Source organism: Maniola hyperantus, chromosome 20 (genome assembly GCF_902806685.2).
Source record: "Maniola hyperantus chromosome 20, iAphHyp1.2, whole genome shotgun sequence".
In the NCBI taxonomy this organism is placed as follows: domain Eukaryota; kingdom Metazoa; phylum Arthropoda; class Insecta; order Lepidoptera; family Nymphalidae; genus Maniola; species Maniola hyperantus.
The window spans coordinates 10,805,079-10,817,531 of record NC_048555.1 but is presented as its reverse complement, the minus strand read 5'-3'; the positions used below and the strand labels follow the sequence as shown (position 1 = coordinate 10,817,531).

Sequence of the window (12,453 nt, the reverse complement as noted above, 5' to 3'; positions counted from 1 at the left end):
ACTCTTTTAATTTTCCGGGATAAAAAGTAGCCTAAGTCGATTTCCGGGACGCAAGCTGCCTTTATCCCAAATTTTTCATATAAATTGATTAAACAGATGGGCCTTCAAGATTCCCGTAGGAACTCTTTGATTTTGCAGGATTAAAAGTAGCCTATGTTCATCCCCGAGATATAAGCTAACTCTGTACCAAATTTTATCAAAATCGGTCAAACTGTTGGGTCGTGAAAAGCTAGCGGACAGACAGAAAGACCGACACACTTTCGCATTTATAATATTAGTATGGTTAATATTATTATATAAAAATGTCGAAAGCTCAAAACAAATATTAATGAATATGTAATTATTATATTAGAGTTGCTATATTATATTGTAGAGACGGTAAAATGTGATAATTATGTAGATAATTATATAGTGTAATAGTTTATATAAGATCGATATTAAAATTTTAAAAACATTAAGTTCTAAAAATGTTAAATGGAAGAAGGCAAAAAGATGTCTTCATGAATAGCACAAATTAATTTTTACGAAATAAAATCAACAACTGTCGTAGATAATTTGTTGAAATCATAGCTTAGCAATCATACAGTTCAGAAACTTAGTTGCATTGATTTTCGCGGAGAGATACATTGTAGGTGCCGCGCTGCATCTTACAAGTCTCCGGGTTATGGCAATTTGCGCATACTTCTAATGTAGTGCTCAGTCACGGTTTAATAACAGTTTCTTGCAATATTTGGTCGTTTCCGTTGAGTTTAAAACGGACATCTACCTATAGAGCATACTTTCAGTTTGCTCAGACTTTACTGCGACTTAAGACAAGACAGGATTCTATCAGACACATAAATCTGTCTAAGTTTGAGCAAATTCAAAGTACGCTTTATAGAACTCAGCCTTTAGGAATACTCGTCAAAATTATTTATACTTTATTCTAAAGATACGTAGTTTATAAAGCTCTTACGAGTTTATATCTTTTTATCAGTCCTTTTTCGTTCTTTCCGTTTCATCATGTCTTTATGATTTGATTAGCTGACGCCCGCGACTTGGTCCGCGTGGATTTAGGTTTTTAACAATCCCGCGGGAACTCTTTACGAAATAAAAAGTAGCCTATGTCACTCTCCAGGTCTTTGACTATAACCATGCAAAAAATCACGTCAATCCGTTGCTCCGTTACGACGTGATTGAAGGACAAAGCAACAAACCAACAAACAAACACACTTTCGCATTTATAATAAGGGTACTGATGTAGGCATCTCTATTCTCTATGGCCTATAAATGAATGATTATTTAGAAGGCCTTGTTCACAATTGCATTACCGCAATTGCCTGCCAGCGATGTCATTAATTAATGGTCAATTAAAATTATCGCGATATACATATTCCGAACTGTATGATTGCTAAATCGTGGTTAAATTATACCGTGTATAAGAAATTATCGTCTGTCTGTTCCGGCGTTCTAATAAATACTAAGTGAGCTACTGTTATCTGTTACGCAATCCACTTTCCATCTTATAAATATGCATCTAAATTCTTAATATTACCGAACAAAAGTCATTTATAAGGAGATAATGACCGAGCGACGACGCGACGGTCTAATAACTATTGACTTCTGTTGTAGCTGTAGAAACTGTAGAGCAAGATCTCAGTACCGCCAGACATTACTTATTTTCTGAGAAACTAAATGTCTACTAACTTGTTCCCTGGGCTAATGTAGAGGTATCAGCTGCTAAAGTTGTCTATTTAAAAACATTACTTACTTTTCTTAAAGTCTGAGTGTAGATTTTTATGTATGTTTTACAGAAGATCGTTAGTAATTCATATTAAATACTGCCAAACACTTTCCGTCGGTGGTCATTTGCGCCAGACGCTTTAAAACTCGCGAAAAATAATATATGTAATCTTACTTACAGTTGAGTTGTAATTTTCTATTATGGTGTTCAAGAAATATACATAAAAACATCACTGAGCCTCGATAGCTCAACGGTTAAAGGAGCGGACTTAAAACCAAAAGGTCGCCGGTTCAAATCCCACCCGGTGCACTATTGTCTTACCTACTCCTAGCACAAGCTTTACGCTTAATTGGAGGGGAGGGGAAAGGGGAATATTAGTCAGCAATTAACTTGGCTAATATTCTTTAATAAAAAACAAAAAACTTAAGAAAAGTCAGTAATGTTCTTTACGGGCATTAGAAATTGATATCTTCAAAATTGGCCCTGTGGACAAGCTAGTGAATATGCGTACGTTAAAAGTACACACACTACTCTATAAGTCCCGCAAATTGCTAATGCGCGTGAGCGCCATTTTAGTGACGTCAGCACTAGACTGAAGTTTCGAGCTGATGTTATATTTTAACTTAACTTGTCAAATGAGATCAAAATAACGTCATTTCGATGATAATGAGACATGGTTCTAGCGCAATAGCAATTTGCGGGACTTATATCACACCCATTTAGTTTCTCATAAAATAAGGAACGTCTGGCGATACTTGGATCTTGGACCACATCATGAAGAGAATACGTGTTTGATTCCCGCTCAACTAAATTTTCTTATTGACTATCTTAGCAGTCAGTCAGTCAGTGCTGCATATTACGCCAATCTTATCTTTTAAACCCAAACAAGATGCTACTATATTATAGTAAATATGTATATAAAATATTATCTAAACGATTAATGAATAAACATCGGGTAGAGAGAGATGTGATGTAAGAATGAATAAAATGTTCGATCGGATATTACTGTGAGATGTAAATAAGATTCTTTATCGCCAATAAATAAATAAATATAGCGTTTATTTTTTTGTCCAAACAAATTGAAATAAAGCGTTCAATTGTATGATGGTTTTTATTTTTCTGCACCCTAACCGCCGCGTGTTATTTGTCCATTATCTGTCAGAAGAACCGTGATAGCCTAGTGGTTTAATTCGAGTTAAGACGTTGGCCTCTATTCGGGAGGTCAGGAGTTCAATCCCAGACACGCTCTATACTTCACTTCAACTCTAACTTTCAGAGTTATGTGCGTTTTAAGTAATTTAAATACATCACTTGCTTAAACGGTAGACGCAGCGTTGGAAGACCCCCCCACTAGGTGGACGGACGACATCAGACGAGTCGCAGGGAGCCGCTGGATCCAGGCGTCCCTACAAGAGACCTATGTCCAGCTGTGGACGTCTATTGGGTGATGATGATGATGCTTTAACGGTGAAGGAAAACTTGCATCACACACAACCTCACGAATGTTCCGCAGACTTAGAATGTTGCCAGGACGGGGACTGCCTCGCCGCTTTGGTAAAAAGTATGGCGTTGCAAGCCACCACCCCTCCCCGCCTCGTCTCTCTGGTCCCAAGTCCGTTGGGCATGGTACGCGATTTATAAATGTACGAAGACACAGTGGCACCGCTCAGGCACCGCAACGCATCTCCACCTAGGGTTTCTCTATCATGCATCATGGCCATCGTATACCCTGAGGATGTTACTTCAATTACAGTCAAAAAAGTGCTGCTGTATCTGGCGGCCACAGGATAAGACAAGAAAGTGTGAAGTGGAGGCAAACAATAGATCGGAGACCGTCGCAGTGATACAAAGATTCAAGAACCTGCATAGCCCCAAAGTATAAGAAGAAGAACGCAACGCATTGTGTGACTTCACGCACGCTTAACGCTCGCAGAGTGAACTGTGAACGCGACAGTTTTCTGACAGATCATCAAGATCAACCCATCGCCGGCTCACTAGCGGACACCCACGCCACAGGACTCCTCTCAGAATGAGAAGGGTTTAGGCTATAGTCTACCAGTTCTACCACGCTGACCAAGTATGACTTCACACACCTTTGAGATCATTATGGAGAACTGTCAGGCATTCCGGCTTCCTCATGATGTTTTCCTTCACCGTTCAAAAAGTAGATGCCTACCTATACTTAGGTACTACAATTTGAATAAGTACGCGAGTTTCGAACCCATAGATAAATAAGCCTTGGAATTGATCCACACATTGAATTTCTAGGCCGTTACGGCGATTACGCACTGATCTGTCATCTGAATTCTCTGTCATCCGTGAGAAGACCTCGGATCGGCACGCGCTGGCTCTCTCTCTATAAGCTCTGCGTAGGGAAGACGGACGTAAATATACCGAAGTTGTCACTTGAATCGCTTGGATTAGGATCCGAGATCGGATTAGTGCGTGAGCAATATCCGAGTTCGGACCGAGTTTTTCATATCCTCGGAAGTTTTTCATGGGCTCTGATCGGATGAGTGCGTGATCGCTCTTATGGTTTTACTAGCTTATGCTCGCGACTTCGTCCGCGTGGACTACACAATTTTCAAACCCCTATTTCACCCTTTCAAAAATCCTTTCTTAGCGGATGCCTACGTCATAATAGCTACCTGCATGCCAAATTTTAGCCCGATCCGTCCAGTAGTTTGAGCTGTACGTTGATAGATCAGCCAGTCAGTCAGCCACCTTTTCCTTTTATATATTTAGATTGCAAAATACGGAATGTTGCCTCTGCTTATTTTTGCAAAGTGGTAGGCTTGGCAATTGGCATATCGCATCATCTTGAACTTTCCACACAACTCAGTAGTGAAGACACTGTAATGCGGATTAATAACATTGATGTATTGTGTAACTCTAACTGTGTGCTTAACGACATGCTTGTTATCGCATAATCTTTATTTGCAATCAAAAACCTGTACCTACCTATGCTTTTATATGTAGGTACATATCAACTAAGTACCCAGCTTGTTTTAGTTGCTACATTAACTAGACTTATGACAACCTTTTATCCATATCCATAGGTACTAATATTATAAATGCGAAAGTGTGTCTGTCTCTCTGTTTGTCTGCTAGCCTTTCACGGCCCATCAATTTAACCGATTTTGACGAAATTTATTACAGAGATAGCTTTCACCCCGGGGAAGGACATAGGCTTTTTATCCCGGAAAATCAAAGAGTTCCCATTGGATTTTTAAAATTTATTTAGCGTTCCGGTACGATGCCGTGTAGAAACCAAAGGGGCACATATGGGTTTAGTAAAAACTGCCATACCCCTTCCAAGTTAGCCCGCTTCCATCTTAGACTGCATCATTACTTACCATCAGGTGAGATTGCAGTCAAGGGCAGTTGTATCTGAATAAAAAAATGACTTCAAAGTTATTGGAATTTAGTTTCAAAGTTTCACGGGCTCAAGGATTTACAATAAAATTTTAAACCCGTGTAAGTTTTAATTTTTACTCAAATCTGGCAAACTACAGTTTCGAGAACGCATCTACAAAAATGTCATCGAGTTTGGTTTATATTAAAACTAGCTGACCCGCCCCGGCTTCGCTCGGGTAGAATTTAACAAATCGAGGTGGGGGATGAATTTAAAAAAATTCTGAAACACGTATTTCATTTGTGACCAAAAACCCAAATACCAATTTTTATGCAAAAAACTTGAAAAATGACGGACTTTCATACAAACTTTCATCCCCTATTTAACCCACTTAGGGGTGGAATTTCAAAAAATCCTTTCTTAGTGGATACCTACTTTTTACAGAGAACACACCCTCAAAATTTCATGTCTCTAGGACCAGCGGTTTAGGCTGTGCGTTGATTTGGCAGCGACTAGGGTAACGTCTTCGTTTTAGTCCACCCTAATTAATTGGCTTTGCTTTTACTAGGTACTTACGACTCATTATGTTTTACTCTCGTGTCAAAAGTTAAAACAATTAAAATTCCACGTACCTATAATGTTATGTAAAGTATCAACCAAACGGATATTGTTTATAAGCCACAACAAATGCACAATTGCCTTCCGGGCTCCGGAGATTACAATGATATAGAAGATCGCACGTTCATTTGCTTGAGTATTATTGCACGCACATTGTCGGCATCCGATGTTTTGTTCACGTTACATAAGTAAGCAGGTACTATATTTCGATTGTTATTACACCTACTTACTTGTTCTAAAGCCACGCCATGTTCCTACCGAGTTCTTATGTAGGTATGTGAAGTTAAGTTGTTTGCTGAGATTTTCTCATGTAAGTAAGTGAAATTGCTCGCCCCGCTCCAAAACTTTACATAAGTTATTCGTAAATTTATTGTATGTTCTAGTTACTTATATCTAAGAAATCGGTCAGGTGTGTATCGTCTACGCGGAGTGTGTAGAGTTCCGTAGTTGCCGTCAAAATACACCTACAGCTAAGTACAGTGCGACAAGGCTCTTGACGCGTGGCGAAAATCAGAACTAACGTTGCCCTTTGTTCTTGTTTAAATAGTCTTAATTATGCCTTTGTTCTCCAACAGCGGCCCTCTGTCAATGTCAATCAAGTGCCAAAAGAGCCTTCTTCTTCTTCTCTTAATATATGGCTTTTTCCAGTGCCATGTCAGCACAATGCACTTTGCCAGTCTCAAGTAGCTTGAAGGAGACACAGAGGAGATTGGCCGGTAAAAGGAGCCTTGTCGTACTGTACTAGCTGTTTTACACACAACACGTAGTAGTACATACAAATTCTTTGCACACAACTGACAACTTAAACTAAGAAATCAATGAAAATACGACTCTAAGTACATTTTGTAAGTTAGTCGACTATTACTCCTTAACTTGTATAAAGCCTACTTAGCTGTGATAGGTCGCCCTTTAACTTCGAAAAGTTAGAGAGAGAAAATTAAACGTCACGCAATGATCGCCGTGAGACCTAGGGATTACGATCGTCCACCTATTCGGCAGGCCGGGGGTTTGATCCCGGGCATGCACCTCTTAAATTTTCGGAGTTACGTGTGCTCTAAGCAATCAAATATCACTTAATTGCTGTAGGTGAAGGAAAAACATCGTGAGGAAACCTGCATGCCTGAGAGTTTTCTATAATGTTCTCAAAGGTGTGTAACTGTAAACTGTGAATTCTGTCAATCCGCACTTGGCCAGCTGAGAGGAGAGCATTCTAAGTACCTAGTGAGCCGGCGATAGGTTGATGATCATAAAACGTCACTCGGTGTACTCGATCTGCCATCATCATCATCATTAACAACCCATCGCCTCAGTTCACTACAGAGCACGGATCTCCTCTCAGAGTGAGAAAGGTTTTGGCCATAGTCCCTGCTGGCCAAGTGCGGATTGGCAGATATCTTTGAGAACATTATAAAGAACAGCACTCAGGCATGCAGATTTCCTCCCGGTGTTTTCCTTCACCGTTAAAGCAAGTGATATTTAATTAGGTACCTACTTAAATCGTACATGACTCCGAAAACTTAGAGGTGCGTGCCCGGGATCGAGCCCACCACCGATTAGGAGACGGACATCCTAACCACTAGGGTGTCACAGCTTCAGCTTACCTATCTGATAAGAGAATGTTACATCACTTAACAATACAATTAGTTCCGAACTTCCCGCGGTACAAAGTAACGCCACCATGTCAACAAAGCGTACTTACTCATCATAGAATAACCGCGGATGTATTATGAAAATGGGATTAATGGTAATCACCATTACCTAAGCGATGCCATCGGGTGGGGTGGCGGTACCACTTTCAGTTTCTGCAGCAAACCTGCCTCGAATACACGCGTTGCGCAACCCCACAGTCCGGTCGCGGTCGCCCGTATCCGAATGACACACTTTTTTTATTTACCTCGGCTTATCTTAACTATTTTTTTAAACGAATAACAGATAAAATTGATAAAAACATTCCCAGCGCATTTGTTTTGTAATTTTTAAAATCCTGGAATCCGTATTTCGCTTATGATAAAAAAAGTTTGAACGTCTTTAAATTTCAGCATTCCCGCCTTTAAAACTTGTTTTTTTTAAATTGAAAGGCAAAGGTTGCGCTTAAAAAGTTTTACCTAATTTAATACGGATTTTTTTGTTTTGTGCAATTAACAAAATGAACAGAACGTTGAAGTGTGTTTTTGTTGTGTGCAAGTGCAATGTGTGTGTTTTGTGTGGGCACTGATACTGAGCCACCATCTGTCGAAAAGTAAGTTTTTTTTATTCAGATACACGTTACAGTAGTCCTTGACTACAATATCGCCTGGTGGTAAGTGATGATGCAGTCTAGATGCAGATTGAAGCGGGCTAACCTGGAAGGGGCATGGCAGTTTTTATTATACCCTTTTGATTTCTACACAGCATCGATCCGGAACGCTAAATCGCTTGGCGGTCTTTGCCAACTAGCCACGCGGTAACAAGCCACGGCCGAAGCCTCCCACCAGACCAGACCAGTGAAAATTTATAAAATTCCAAACTTCCCCTGTTTGGAATCGAACCCGGAACCTCCCGCCAATAAGAGCACACTGCGCCAGGGAGGAAGGCAAATTTCTTAAATAAAGTACCTAAGCATTGGAACTTGGAAGCTGAGTTGAAAGCTCCGACCTCAGTTAATGGCCAGAAGAGTTTCGTAATGTCGAATCCTTGATATGACAGGTATTGATATGGTAGTTGCACCTATCTATTTCGAGGGCGGAACGTCGTAAGGCGGGCGGTAAGGTACAGTTAGGTAGGTTCCTACTAATTTTGTTCATCGAAGTTTCTGTGCATAGAAATAGAGAATTATTAATCATCATCTCAGCCTCTCGCTGAGTACTGTGGGGTGATTACATAAAACGTTGCAGTAGCGACAGCAACGCGACAGCAGTAGCAATCTGATAGTTCATTTGTTGTTTCTCTTCTTCTTCTTATTTTCCTTTGTGGCTATTGCTGTCTCTCTCTAGCCGGACGTTTGACAGCAATGATCGCGAGATTTACACCTGTCGCAAGCCTGTCGCGAGATACGTAATCACCCCACGGGTCTCCTCTTAGAATGAATGGGGTTAGGCCGTAGTCCACCACACACCTATGAAAACATGATGGAGTAATCTCAGGCATACAAGTTTCCTCACGATGTTTTCCGTCACCGTTAAAGCAGGTAATTCCGAAAAGTTAGAGTTGCGTGCCCGGGATCGAACTCCTGGACTCGCAGCAATCCAAAGCACGTCCAAACGCTGCGCGGTGGATTCAGGCGGTGCAAGAACGTGGTGGGCGGAAATCCCTACAACTCTACAAGAGACTCATGTCCAGCAGTGGATGTCTATCGGTTGCCGATGATGATGATGATTTACAAATGACAATTTAAACGGTATGTCAAAGTACATAAAGCTAAGTTTAGATAGATACCTATCAATTTTGTTTAATAGCCTCAATAGCTCAACGGTTAAGGAGAGGGCTGAAATCCAAAAGGTCGGCGGTTCAAGCCCCGCTCGTTTCACTATTGTCGTACCCACTACTTTTTCGTGAGGAAAATCCATCGTGGATACCACCGGCCACGGATATCACGGTGGTTATGTCGCACCAACAAAACACAAGCTATACGCTTATTTACCTAGTGGGAAAGGGGAAAATTAGTCATGATTGACATCTACACTTCATACTTACATCCTACTAATCCTACTAATATAATAAATGTGAAAGTGTGGATGTTTGGATGTTTGTTACTCAATCACGAAAAACGGCTGAACGGATTTGGCTGAAATTTGGAATGGAGATAGATTATACCCTGGAGAGTGACATAGGCTACTTTTTTATCCCGGAAAATCAGACAGTTCCCGCGGGATTTTGAAAAACATAAATCCACGCAAACGAAGTCGCGGGCATCGGCTAGTAGTATTATAAAGACGAAAGTTTGTATACACGCGTGTGTGTGTGTGTGTGTGTGTGTGTGTGTGTGTGTGTGTTTGTGTGTGTGTGTGTGTGTGTTTGTTACTCTTTCACGCAAAAACTTCTGGTCGGATTTAGCTGAAATTTGGAATGGAGATAGCTTACCCTGACGTAACACATAGGCTACTTTTTATCCCGGAAAACCAAAGAGTTCCAACGGGATTAAGAACCCATATCCACGCATATATACTTAAATATCACTTGCTTTAACGGTGAAGGAAAACATCGTGAGGAAGCCTGCATGCCTAAGAGTTCACCATAGTGTTCTCAAAGGTGTGTGAAGTCTACCAATACGCACATGGCCAGCGTGGTAGACTATGGCCAAAACCCTTCTCACTCTGAGAGGAGACCCGTGCTCTGTAGTGAGCCGGCGATGGGTTGATTATGATAATATTATGATGATCCACGCAGACGAAGTCGCGGTAATATTCTTTAAAAAAATGTTAGACTCAACTAAACTCTGCCTGTTGGTGCTGGCCCTTATGGTGTTTTACTTCACCGTCGAAACGTGACAGATTACACACTTAAATAACCGCGAATGCGGGCTTAATCGCTACATTATCGGTGCTAAGCGTGAAATATCGGATTTAAGCATGATTTAAGCTTAATTTAAATCATAGAGTTAAGCATATTAAGCATAAATTATTTATGGAGATAATATTATGTTTCTTGATTCACCTCATTAGTAGTAGGTAGGTATATTTTTTACTTATATAATAATACATTATCTCTACCAAAATATTTGTTATTTTAATTTACCAACGAAAACGATTGCAGCTATTGACCTTAGAAAAGATTGATTTCCCAAAAAAAATGCCTATCTAAGTACTTGCCTACTCAAATAGTATAAAACCTTAGCCTTGCAAGACGACGCCCCCTATTGTGTAAAAAAATCTGAAATAAAACACGAAATCATAGCGAAAAATCTGAAAAAAGTATTGATTACTTATCATCATCATCATCAACCGATAGACGTCCACTGCTAACAATAGGTCTTTTGTAGGGACTTCCACACGCCACGATCTTGCGCCGCCTGAATCCAGCGGCTCCCTGCTACTCGTCTGATGTCTAGTGGAGGGGGGTCTTCCTGCGTTTTCCGGTGCGAGGTCGCCATTCCAGCACCTTGGGACCCCAACGTCTATCGGTTTTACGAACTATGCGCCCTGCCCATTGCCACGTCAGCTTCGCAGCCCGTTGTGGTTACTCTAGTTTTCCAACGGATCTCCTCATTTCTGATTTGATCACGTAGAGAAACTCCAAGCATAGCTCTCTCCATCGCCCGCCGAGTGACTTACTTACTTAAAACGCACATCATTCTGAACATGGGAACATTATTGCTAGTTTATTCTAGATTTTGCACTGAACACTTGAAACTGCGATATATCGGAATTCAGTAAAAGAATCGATTTGATTACACGAATCAACGTAACAGTTTATGCATGCACCGTGAATCGATATTACTGAGTGTTATTTAATTTTGGTATCATAATCGATGTTACAACATAACATAATACCGATTTCGCACGGAAAATGTGCATAATATTATGATAATAGAATCATAAATCCTCATTTTTTAATGACAAAAATGTTATCATCAGATACGACGCGACGACGCGGACTGTTTTCTTTCTTCTCTTCTTTGGCTGTTTTATTTTAATAGTTTTGATGGAGTCATTAAATAACACGACTCCATTAAAACTTCATCAAGAGTGTGCTTACAATGAGATTGTAATCTCACCAAGCAACGTCGGAAATTAGAAAATTTAATGTAGAAAAATACACGTAGGTACGTCTTAGTACTAGTAAAAAAAGTTCAACGCGCGCGAAGCGACTCTAGTTGGGATTGGTAGAGTTCACACACCTTTCAGAACATTACTTATAGAGAACTCTCAAGCGATAGACCTGCAGGCGTCCTCACGTTAAAAACCAAGTGATAATTTATTGCTTAAAACACACATAGGTACTCGTATAGCTCCGAAAAGTTAGAGGTGCGTACCCGGGATCGAACTCACGACCTCCCAAATAGGAGACTGACGTCTTAACGAGTAGGTTATTACCGCTTGTCAGACGTCATATAACATGCTAAATGTTGCCCGCGACTTCCTCTGCGTGAATTTAGTTTTTCCAAAAACCCCGTCTGTCCTTCCCCGGGATGTGTATAGGGAACTCTGTACCATATTTAATCAAAATCGGTTAAACTGTTGGGCCGTGAAAATCTAGCAGACACACAGACAGATAGACAGAAAGACAGACACACTTTCGCATTTATAATCTTAAATATATAAAAGGAAAAGTTGACTGACTGACTGATCTATCAACACACAGCTCAAACTACTGGACGGATCGGACTGAAAGGCATGCAGATATGTAGCTTTATGACGTAGGCATCCGCTAAGAAAGGGTTATTGAAAATTCAACTAACCTAAGGGGGTGAAATAGGGGTTTGAAATTTGTGTAGTCCACGCGAACGAAGTCGCGAGTATAAGCTAGTATTCGTCTAAATGCGAAAGTAAAAAGTAATGCCTAAAGATTATAATTTTATAGTTTATCTTGTATGAAAAAGTGTCACAGATTTATTTAAAAGCCATAAAAATGTTGCTATACTGTGCCAGGGGCATGCATTATGCATCATGATGTAAGACATGCTTATGATAATAAATGTAAAACACTCAAAATAAATGTAAGCAGGTATATAATAATTTTCTTATGTGCGTTGTGCAACGCCGGTGATTACCTACAGAAATTCGCAGGATATCCTGTAATCTGTGGCCTTGTCAGCTGTATCCACATAAGATCTGCGTTC

The 12,453-nt window shown here is 40.3% G+C and overlaps 1 protein-coding gene across 1 annotated transcript in view; it reads left to right on the top strand.

The window, feature by feature from the left end:
- The first annotated feature begins 7,514 nt into the window (after positions 1-7,514).
- The window catches only part of LOC117992015 (uncharacterized), a 64,074-nt gene continuing 59,135 nt past the window's right edge, over positions 7,515-12,453 (top strand). Inside the window, exon 1 of the mRNA XM_069505473.1 lies at positions 7,515-7,935. The gene's annotated coding sequence lies outside the window, so the exon portion shown is untranslated. The remainder of the gene's footprint in view (positions 7,936-12,453) is intronic.